Source organism: Tyto alba, unplaced genomic scaffold (assembly GCF_018691265.1).
Source record: "Tyto alba isolate M040663 unplaced genomic scaffold, T.alba_DEE_v4.0 Super-Scaffold_5, whole genome shotgun sequence".
Lineage (NCBI taxonomy): Eukaryota > Metazoa > Chordata > Aves > Strigiformes > Tytonidae > Tyto > Tyto alba.
Genome location: NW_024881326.1, coordinates 9,141,841 through 9,153,043, shown reverse-complemented (window position 1 = coordinate 9,153,043; position 11,203 = coordinate 9,141,841).

The window sequence follows — 11,203 nt, the reverse complement described above, 5'->3', positions numbered from 1 at the left end:
ATTTAATATTGCTCTCTTCTCAGTACCTATGTTTCTTAGTCTTTCTCAGCTTTCCCCTAGGTGGCACCATGACCCACAGAACAGCTCCGGTAGGACTTCAGAGCAAGGAATTTACAACTCCAGATGTGTCTGAGTGATGCAAACACTTTCAAACACTAGTTGGTTGTCCTTCTTTTAATCCCTTGTACTGTTTCTTGGAGACAACATTTTTTCCATACTAGGTCAGAAGTAGTAGTGGTTAGAATACAGACAACAAATTATTTTAGTGGTATGAACTTTTTTTACTTGAAAAATCAGCTTGGAAGAATCTTATGCAGATAATCTTATTCCTTTGCATTAAAGGGAGGGAGGACACTGACACTGTGCAATGTCATAGACTATGGCACACTTGTGCTTGTTTGGGTAACAAAGAACTATTGTTGTCTGTATGGAGCTTCATGTTACTACCTGCTTTATTTAGATCTAACTTGGTTTCCTACTCCCAGCTCCAATCCTACTCCTGCTTTACTGCCAGTATTAGCAATACTTCTGCACCTCATGCATTGTTTCTTTAACTCCTAAGTACAAATACCTGTGGGGTAAATGAAAGTCCTGCTTCTCAAGCATGCTAAAATTAAGCAAAAAAAAATAATCTGATGGTCTGAAAAGCCACATAATTAACTTTTATGGGAGGACTACACTGTATGATCGTTAGATATGTGTTTTGTCTTCATACTCAATGTCAAGAAAGTATACCAGTTCTTTTTTGGAATAGAGGGCAATAGAGATTTAATGATGAGGTAAAAAGAGAAAAGCTAGTCTTGGCCCATAGTTTTGTTACAGGTGGAAGAAGTCTTATGTCTTCTGAGATATCTGACAGCAAAGTTGGAGCAGATGTCTTGAATAAAGAGGAGTTGTGGATCTTACAGTTAGTGTTTTGTTGACAGTAGAGTTGAAAGGCAATGGGATATCTTCTGCATAGTCTTACAGGTTATTTGAGAATTTTCACATAATAGAAAGGGTGATGAGATTATTATTGTTTCTGTTTGTGATGGTGTCTAGTGAAAAGTTGATGAGAAGTCTTTGCAGTCTTCTATTTGGAGCATTATTTTGTTTTAAAATGATTTTTAGAATAAATGTGGTTATCATAGGGAGATCAGAACTGTCCCCCAGAACGCTTGTCTTAGACTTATTACAGCCTAATTGAACATAGAAGAAGGTTCATCATGCAGACAAATTATTTTTGCCATATAAAAATATGACCCAGAAATGACAATAAGCAACAAATAATGATATAATTATGACTTGTACTGCTCCTAAGTCTGTAATTGTTTATTTTAATATCTGCACAGTTGTAACTGTCATCTATGTGCTATCAGTTACAGGTATGAAGTGTCTGACCTGATCCCCTGGAGTCTGTTTGACGTCTTGGTCATTTACTTCAGACGTTCCTGTTCTGAACTAAAATACCAATATAAATGCAACCTACATTTACTGTATCTGAGAGTATCAAACTGATGATGTCCCATAAGCAGTGTGTAGTTTAAGGTCTATTCACACATGTGCACACATGGTTTTGGCATTTTTAATAGGTCCTCATTGTCTAGTTACACTTTTGAAAAAGCAACAGTTCAGCTTTACAACAGTGAAATAGTGTTGTCTCTTTGTTGTACCTAGACTCATTTTGTCAGAGACAGAGAGAGAATGCTTGTTTAGTAGCAAATTCTAGTTCCTTTTCTAAGACCGTATTGCTTTACTGCTCATCTAAGGGGCTTTTTCAAATACATCTGATTTATATGATTGCTTAGCAATGCAAAGTCATACCAAGTTACTTTCTTCTATTTTAATACAGCATTGATTGTGTGAGTTGAAATTCATATCTGGAAAGACAGTGTTCTTCTGGAGCTAAATTTTGTCACTTGGTTCTATGGATCAGTATTCTTTTGATCAGAACTGCATTATTATGGGACATCATTTCTTTCCAAATATTTATTGTAGTTCCAGTTCATGGATTTGGAAGAAGTTGTAAAAGCAGAGTATAGCCTTGTAGATTGACCAGTCTGGTACAAATATTCTATGTATAGTATTTTTCCAATGGACTGCCAATTTTTGTCTAGTTGCTGGTCAGATATTAATGACAGAAGTAACAGAATGCAAGATAAGCGTATATTATTTGTAAAGAAAGAGGAAGTTAGGGCTGTGTGGCAGAAATTATGTATCTGGAATGGTCTGGTCAATGTGGTCTTTTCTAATAGAGAATTCAAGTATTGGTGTGAAGTTGAGGGTGTCCAGAACCCCAGCACCTGTAGTGCCCTGTGATGTTAGTTCATAGGGTTTCTATGAAATGTGAACTCAAGTGCTGCAGTAGTAGTAAGTTCAGTATCCCTGCTTCCTTTATTTAATTTCTTATTTTTTTCATTTTGTTATATTATCCTGTCATTTCTTAAAGTTCATGTTTCTTTTGAGTGCTAGGTTTTGGGGTTTTTTTTCAACCAAAGTTTATTAAGTTTGATATTTTATAGGAATAAGTTCATGTTTATACTCACACTTAAACTTTGTGGTTAATCTATGCATGTTTCCTTTTCAATGCTATATGAATAGTGGGTTTTGCTATAATTTTTTGTTTTAGCACCTTGTTTGGGGAGTTTTGCTAATAGTTTGTATTTCTACCTTTATATAACAATCAACATTTTGCAGTATAGTTCCCTTAAATGTTTTGATTCTTTTTGCAAACATTAGTTAGAAGGAAGGCCAACGTTTTAGAACATGGTTACATAAGTTTAGCCTGTGAAAGTCTGAACATTTTTAATTTATAAGTTAACTGCTGAGAATGCAGACAGAAGTTTCTGAAATGAGTCAGTTATACCTAGAATTCAGAATCAGCAAGTCTCTTGCTACAAGTCTCACTAGAATGAGGTGTTACCCCCTCTGGAAGGTGTCTTTTCTCCACTTTCTTGTTAGGCATCTGCATACATGAGGAATGGATCTATATAACTAAATAAGTAATAATAATCCTCTGTGGCATTTAAACATCTGGCATACTTGAGTTTAAAGTGTTCACAGAAATTACCAGAGTTAAAACTAAATGCAGTTAAATCTGTGCACAGCCTGAAAATAGCAGTGCTAGATATAAATATTTAAACCTACTTGAAGTCTGATATATCAATTTTGGCAGCATCGAAGACAGTATAGCCTCCAGTGTTATTAGTGCCTGTGAAAATGGCACAGGGCAAATGCAATGTAACAAAGTTTTGCAGCTTTAGAGACCCACATGTAAATTATTTCTATGCCCAGTACTTAACATCTAAAGCCAAAACAGTTTTTAACCTCAGGAGCTATGCAATTATGTTGATGTGAAGGAACAGGACTGTTAAGCCACTACACTATTTACTTGTATATCATCTATTATGTATTCTATTGCTGTTTAAAATGCTTGTACCATACATCACAAGCTGCCAGAAACTTTGTTACATATACTATATGTTCTGCTTAAAGAGACTGAAATATCCTTAGTAACTCGCATGCTGTAGTTGTTTTGTTAAATGTCTACTTCCATTTTAGTAAGGTAATATTTACTTTGGTTAATTTTTTTTTTTTGCTTGTAATCTCCAGTTACCACAGACAGGTAGTAATTTCCAATGCAGCTTCAGGAACAAGAGAATAAACAAATAGCTGCTAAATATTGGTGTGTTTTCACACAGTGGGTGCTTTTTCACTCCAAGCTGTAATTCTGTAACACCGCAATTTTTAGCCAGTCTATAAGAACAACAAACTATTGATTCACTAGTATACTTTTTAATTGTACTACTTATGAATGTAGCTATATGTTTTAAAACATTATTCTTTGCAAGGAAATTTATTAATAAGTAATCTTTAGCTTGTTAAAAATGAATGCTTTTGCATTTTTTTTTGAAAATCGGTGGGAAAATTTTTTACTTCACCATTGTAGGATTGTATATGTTTATTTTTCTTTACTCTAGGATGATTCTTCAGTTCTTCATCTGAGTCTTAACACCTTTATTAAAATATATCTTGCTTTCTAGTAGTTTTTCAACATTTACTATGGTTGTGTTTGAAATTGATAGAGTTAGAAATGCTAACAGCTGAATCGGATGTAGCTTATTGACATAATTAAGTGGCTACACTTATATCTACTGGTGTGTGAAGTCAAGAGAACCTGAAGCTCAAGATCAAAGGGTGATCTGCCTGGTAAATATGCAGCATATAGGAAGCTAGCCTTACAAAGCAATTTTGTGTTGGCATTTTCAAAATTATCTGCGTAGAGGAACCACTGAAATATAGCTTTATATTCACTAGGACTAGACTTTATCAGTCTAGACTTAATTATGTAAAGTGTTATTAGAACTCAGTGGTATATTACTTATAAACTGATTGATCCATAATGATAAATTTATTTGGCATGCAGAGAGTCTGTTTGGTATGAATTTTGATCTAGTCGATACTGTTTGGAGCTTCTACATCACAGTAAATGAGGTAAAATGGAGTACAGTGTTTGTGGCCTGAACAAGCTGTGCAGACTTCCTTAATGAATTTTAGTTACCACTTTCTTCTGCAGTATCAAAAGTGTCCCTGCTCAAGTTCTGATACGCTCCTGAAAAAACAGTCTGTGTGTAAGGAATTTTCCTGGAGAAATGTAAGAAAGAACTGATCCTCTGCAGGCAAGGGGATGTTAACCTCCATGTGATACTCTTCTGTACTTGGCGGTGTGTGCTTTTACATGCAATGTCTGATTTCAATCAACAGAACAAAAAATTCAGGGTTGTACTTTGACACAGTATGTGTACATGTATGACTGGTTGCCTTTAACAAGAGATGTATGTGCCCCTTATGTTTTTACATATTTACATGCATAAAATCAGATATAAACTGGAAAGGTATCTTACATGAAAAAAAGTGCCTGCACGTATGAAAAAGATAGTGGTTTATATAATCCACAATCTGTACAACTCAAAAAGTGGTTTCCAGATATGTCATGGGACTGTGTTCCTAAAGTGTTCTTTTAGTTACAAGTTCAGATAAGGGATGCATGAAGAGTAAAACTGAAATAGATTTTTTTTTTTTTTTTAGCAAATAAATAAGCCTGGAACAATAAAAATAATTGTTATTTTCTGTCTCTTTCCCCCTTCTATTTCTTTTTGCATTTTATCTCCTTGCCTTGCATCTTCCATCCTTGTTGGATGATGTGACAATGAATCCTCATGAAATGTTAAAAGCTGAATGCTAAACTAAATTATTAATAATTGAAGCATCATTATAGTCTCCTTCTATAGCATGTGACCTATTCTGCTCCTTATTGGCTCTCCTGCTCTGGTTATCCATTTGGGAATAGCTATTGCTAACTTCCAGAGCAGGCTCAGAAAAGATGGTCACTCATGTAGGAAGAGAGGTAATGAGATATTTAAGTACATGTAAACGAGTATTAAGAAATATTTATTTTCTTCTATGTCCTGTTTTCTTTTTCCATTACTGTATATTGGGATACTTGGAGAGTACTTCTTTCCTTTTTCCTGATAGCAGCTACTTTACATAGATTTTCTTTGTTTCATCATTTTCATTTACATTTTTATATTTTGCCGTTTAAGCTTTGACCACAACCTGTCCTAACCACAAGAACTCTGAGAAGCTGTTTTCTGTTTAAGACAGCATCTGCCCAAAGGAGGATTCAGAGAAAGACTGATAGTTTCTCTGCATCTCATCTTTGAGTGATTCTGTAGGCCTTCTTCATGAGTAGCAAGTCATCAATATTTGGATTTTGAGTGTATCTAAGTACAGGGATTGAAAGTTGCCATTTCAGTTGTGATACTCTACTGGGAAGACATTTGCCTGGAAATCTATTTGAAAATAACACTGGCATGCTAATTCTCCTTTGAAATACACACACACACACACACACACACACACACACACACACACACACCATGAGACATACAGTTAGTGATAACTTAAGAATACAATGACTACAAGATCAAGTCATTGCAGAAGTCTCAGCTCATTACACAGGGTCTTAAATTCCTTGCAGGTTTCAGAAACTTCCAAGTGTCAGTGATGGCAGCTCGGGGAAAGGACCATCCATAATTTCTAAAAAATTTCCAAGTCATTCTGTCATTCTTGGGTGGAAAAAAGAACAAGTTTGCTCATTCAATAAATAACATTTATTTTACCTGTTCAACCCTAGTGTCATCATCCTGGACTTCTTGTGTTATTTCTGTTCATGCACTTAAAATTCAGAATACTGTCACATGATCCATCAAAATGGCTTGATCTTGTATTGAGTCATTACAGTGCACAGACCCTGGTTTCAGTGAGAAATAATTTAATAATTATAAAACACATAAGTTTGGAAAATATTTACAAAATTATGTAACATAGCTAAGATGGAGCAGAGGATACCTATTTATTATATTTATGTGTTGGCAGTTTTTATTAGAGGTGCCTAAATGTCCACAATTATAGCATAGCCCCTTTGTAATAGCAGTGCATATGGGGATTTTCAGAACTATGTGGGTGGCTAGAAATACAGCTTCTTGGTCTGCTCTTTGAATTGATTGGATGCAAGCCAGGTAGTCACACTAGATTGCACATCATGCTGTGCTAATGCAGCTATCCAGTTATCTGAAATGCAGAAAAACTTGCGCTTGTGTACTCTTGTTTTTGTAAGCATCTTCCAAGCTGATTTCTTTTTTCCTTAGAAAACTATTAATTTAATTTGGATATGTGACTTAAAGTTTCTAGTCACTTTTTAAAATTTCAGACACACACCAAGACGACAGTTTCTGCCCAAAACAGACATAGAGAAATTAAATGGCAGAAGATAAAATCATCTAACCAAGGTCACACAGGAAATCTATTCAAAAGTATTAAATAGGCCTGCCTAGAGATACTCAGTTCTTGTTCAGTTTTTTTTTAACCTTGCATTTATTCTTTTTGGGTGCAAATGTTCATTTTTCATAGCTGTCTTTTTGACATTGTTGAAAGGCAATTATTACAACTGTTTAATCTGATCTGTGATTCTACTGTGCGATAGTTATTAGTGCATTATAAAGCATTGTATGAACCTCTGGTTTGCTATCAAAATTTCATAATTTGTTTTAAGAGTTTCTATCCATTAATCCTAGCCAGAAAGTGTAATAGTTTTTCAGAATATTCAGAATAAGAACCAAGACTTAGGTAGATTTATTTGTATGGTTATAAATTCATTTATATTGCTAGCTTGCTTTCAAGGAGTGGATAATGCCTTATACAACCAGATAAGTGAGCAAAGTGGATCTCTGAAATGTCTTGTTCAAACATTACAGTACATCTAACAATTACCTACTGCTTCTCCTTTGAAAATGTTGACGTTTATATTGTTTTAATGTGGGAACCATAATGTCCTTTGCCTTTTTTTTCAAGGGTACTCTGCTAAGAGACTAGACTGCTACAGTCAAGGTGCATTGCAAACATAAGAATTCTGTACCATTTTAAACAACCTTCTTTGTTAGTATATTTAGAAATCAGTACAATGAATTATCATCTAGACAAATTCAGAGTTGCTGTACGTCTTCTGAGCATATCTTAGAAGACTTCAACAAAGGTTTATTGTGATTCTTTGCAGAAGACTATTAGTAAAAATTATGAATTGCATTCCAGGAACTATTTAACTTTATCACAAGATTTGGTAGTTCTTAAAGGGAAACTGTCAAGTTTTTTAACTTATTTTTTCTGGTTTAAGCTCCCAATACAACCCTTCTAAACACAATTTCTTTATAACTTTATTTTTCTCTTTCCATTTTGGCATGCACCATTTCTTCACCTCTTTAATGCCATTGGCATATTTGGCTTTAGGTTGTACTTATTCTGCACATGAGTCAATGATGTCAACATGTCTTCTAAGATTTGTTCTTCAGCTTGGTGTTCCCACTGAAACCTTGTTGAGGTGACCTTTTAAAATTTTTGTCATAGAGACATCCATCTTCATAAATATCTATACTGTTCTAGGAAATTCCAACTATTTCATCCCTATCACAGGCCTTTATTTTACCTTTTCTATGTATTATTCATCAACATGAAATAGATCAAGCATGAAAAATACGGTGTATTAAAGTCTGGGTTTTCTTAAACACATTTTGAAAATTTTAATTGAGTCATGCATGTGATTCTATCAACCTGAACTGAACTTGCCCTGTAAACTGAAGATGGAAGACTATGAGGTGGTCAGTCTGTGTGCTGCTTAGCTTTCTGTCTATGACAGCTCTGAAGAAATCTTTAAATATTTTGACCAATTTCTAAAGAAATTTTTAAAAAATTTTAAGAAATCTTGATACCACTTATATATTTTGTGAATATATGTCTTAGCAATGCTGTTAGAAGCCATAATTTTCAGCAATTTAAATGCTTATTAATTACTTGTGATTGCAACTTCCATGTTATAGTCTCTGTGTAAAGTTGTCATTTTGCCTTCATACTTACTTGGATACCTATTTGGCACAACATAACTGGCCTTGGATACTTAAAGGGTTGTTATCAAAAATAGAAAGAATGAGAAACCTGATGGCCTTTAAAAGAAAACTGTTAACAGAAGGTTTTAAAGGCACATATCATGTATATCTACATGTGTTTGTATCACAGTCTGTAAAACTGTTTGTAAAATACTGTGCTCAGTATGTCTAAACCATCTGAGTCAGCTTTAGTGTGAACTGTTTAGCTGCATTTCACATCACGAATCCACTAAACTGTATAACAACAATGGTTGCTTTTTTAAAAGCTCCTGATATACTAGGCACTCTCTGAAGTAAGTGCAAATTAAGGCAAAAAAAAAACAACCCTGAGCTGTTTTCAAATATTTTTGTCCCACCCAATCATCGTTCCCAAGTCTTCTCATTTGTTACATGTGTATACATGAAAGAGACAGAAATACCCCAAATCGGTGTATTAAGCTAAACAATTCATGCACCAACTACCACACTGAGATATTATGTAACTGAAGTCAAGCAAAATGCAAAGTAATATTTTTAAAAACGTATGTAAATGAGGGTTTCAACTGGAAAAAGTACTGCAGTTCAAGGACTCCCTGTTTACGGATTAGGAACATCACTTCAGTCACTGCAGAACTCACTGCATGGGTAGTTTATTTGTTTAGTGACAAATTGGCTGTTACTGCTAAAAGTGATGATCAAGTAAAGAAAGATGGCTTAGCTGTTGGCAACCTGTACTTTATCCATGATCTCTTAGCTGAAAATTCCTGGTTGTCAGAGCTTCAGAAATAATTTGTCTGCTGCCTATAGAGCTGTAGGTACCTGGAGAAAAAAAAAAAAAGGCATTGTAGTTACTGGGACCCATTAGGAATAGGAGGAGAATTAAGTGTTTTCTTCTGGATGGTTCTTCACTAAATTGAAGGTATTGAAAAAGGAGAGAAGGTTGCAGGAGAGGGAGCTGTGATGGTTCCATCAATCTGGGTTGCTAAATCCTAGAGTAAAAGAGCACGTGCACCAAAGATTTCTGCTTACCTTTAGATTCTTAATCATATCTGCTTTGTCACAAGGAAATTAAGTTTAAAATATAATTTACACTGCAAAGCACTAAAGCAGGGATTAACAACCTACCACACAGGTATGAAAGATGGTGTGTAAGCAGGCACTTTGTGAATGGCACAGAGCAGAGCCGGCAGAGCGCCAAGGGTTTATGGCCGGGAGCTGTGGCATCATGAGAAGAGGCATCTGTGGGAAGCAGTTGCTGCCAGCTCCCACTGAGGTCTGATCTCGCTCAGAGCTGGAAGCTCCTGCCTTGCACATGAGCAGGATTCTGGGGATCAACAGCATCTTGCTTGTGTGAGAGGGAGAATCTCCCTGTTCCCACCAAGTTTCATCTGTCACAGTACACTTTCATTTGTAAAATATAAATACAGAGCAGTGCACGCCCCTTTTGAAAGGTGCCTGAGCTAATGGATAGGGCAGTCAGAATAGATAATCAAAGAGAAATACTTTACTAAAATGCTTTAAAAATGTGTATGTTAAAATAGCTGAAGAATAAAGAAATATTATGGTTAATTCACTACAAATCTTGTGAATTTGTTTAGTAAATTAAAATAGTTGATATAACTGCATTTGTATTGTGCATGACTCCCCAATAAAGTGATGGTAGTCTAATGATGCTCCCATACCTGAAGAGGGATTTTTACTTTCATTTTCTAAACAGAACTTGCATGGTAACTATCATATTTGTGGGTTGACTGGTCATTGCTAAAAATCAAAATATTCTAGTGCTCTTTTATTTAAATTGCAGTTCATGTCCAACATCACAAGCTGTGTTTAGAACTCTGAATTTGAGAGTTCTGAATTACAGGTTATTTGCAAAATAACACTTCTGCTGTCTGAGCAGAATATCTTTTATTGGCATCATTTTACAGATGGGAAAATGGAGGTACACACAACTAGTGACTCTGCAAGTCAAAAAACACAGTAGCAGTGCTGGATTGCAAGTGACTTGTATCTGGAAACTTCCCTTAATTTTGAAGACATGTCTGTAAGTAAAAAGAGAAAGCACAGACGCTTGCTGTGATGACAAACATCTGATGAATATTCAAAGAAAAATTCTCATTCCTGGGATTGTCATGGTTTCTTTTCACATGGCTGACTGGGATGCATGAAAATTATAGCTGGGCCTAAATGGGGTAGAATTTGGAGCTTAAGTTTTTGATTTTCACTGGCTTTCTTGCATTTCTTGCATTTTGTTCTGAACATAGTAAAGCTGACAGCTTTAATCCTTTTGGCATTGAGTTCAAGAGTGTAGGTCTTACTCCTGTGAAGTTCTAAGTTCTGTGATCATGAATTTCCCTACTGCTGAATGATAATTTCATCTTTTATAGTTACTGCCTGGATGACAGAAATGTGTTTCCTCATGGCTAGTTCTGTGGCTCCTAGATTAGTGAATGATGTCTGTAGTACCTGATTAATATGTTTTATGCTGCTGCAAACTATGAATCCATGTACTGAGGGTAGAGGCCTCCCAGGCCCATTTACAGGTATATGAGCTGCATACAGAATGCAAACTGATATGCAAATGTTTATGTACCTTCATTGGAATTATGTCCTTAAGCTTAGCACGCTATTTTATGCAAAGTGAAAGATGATGTAATGAGATACATGAAAAACTTAACATGTTCTTCTGACTTTATTAATACCTGCATTTTTTTCCATTCTAAGTCTGTATTATACATATTTAATTT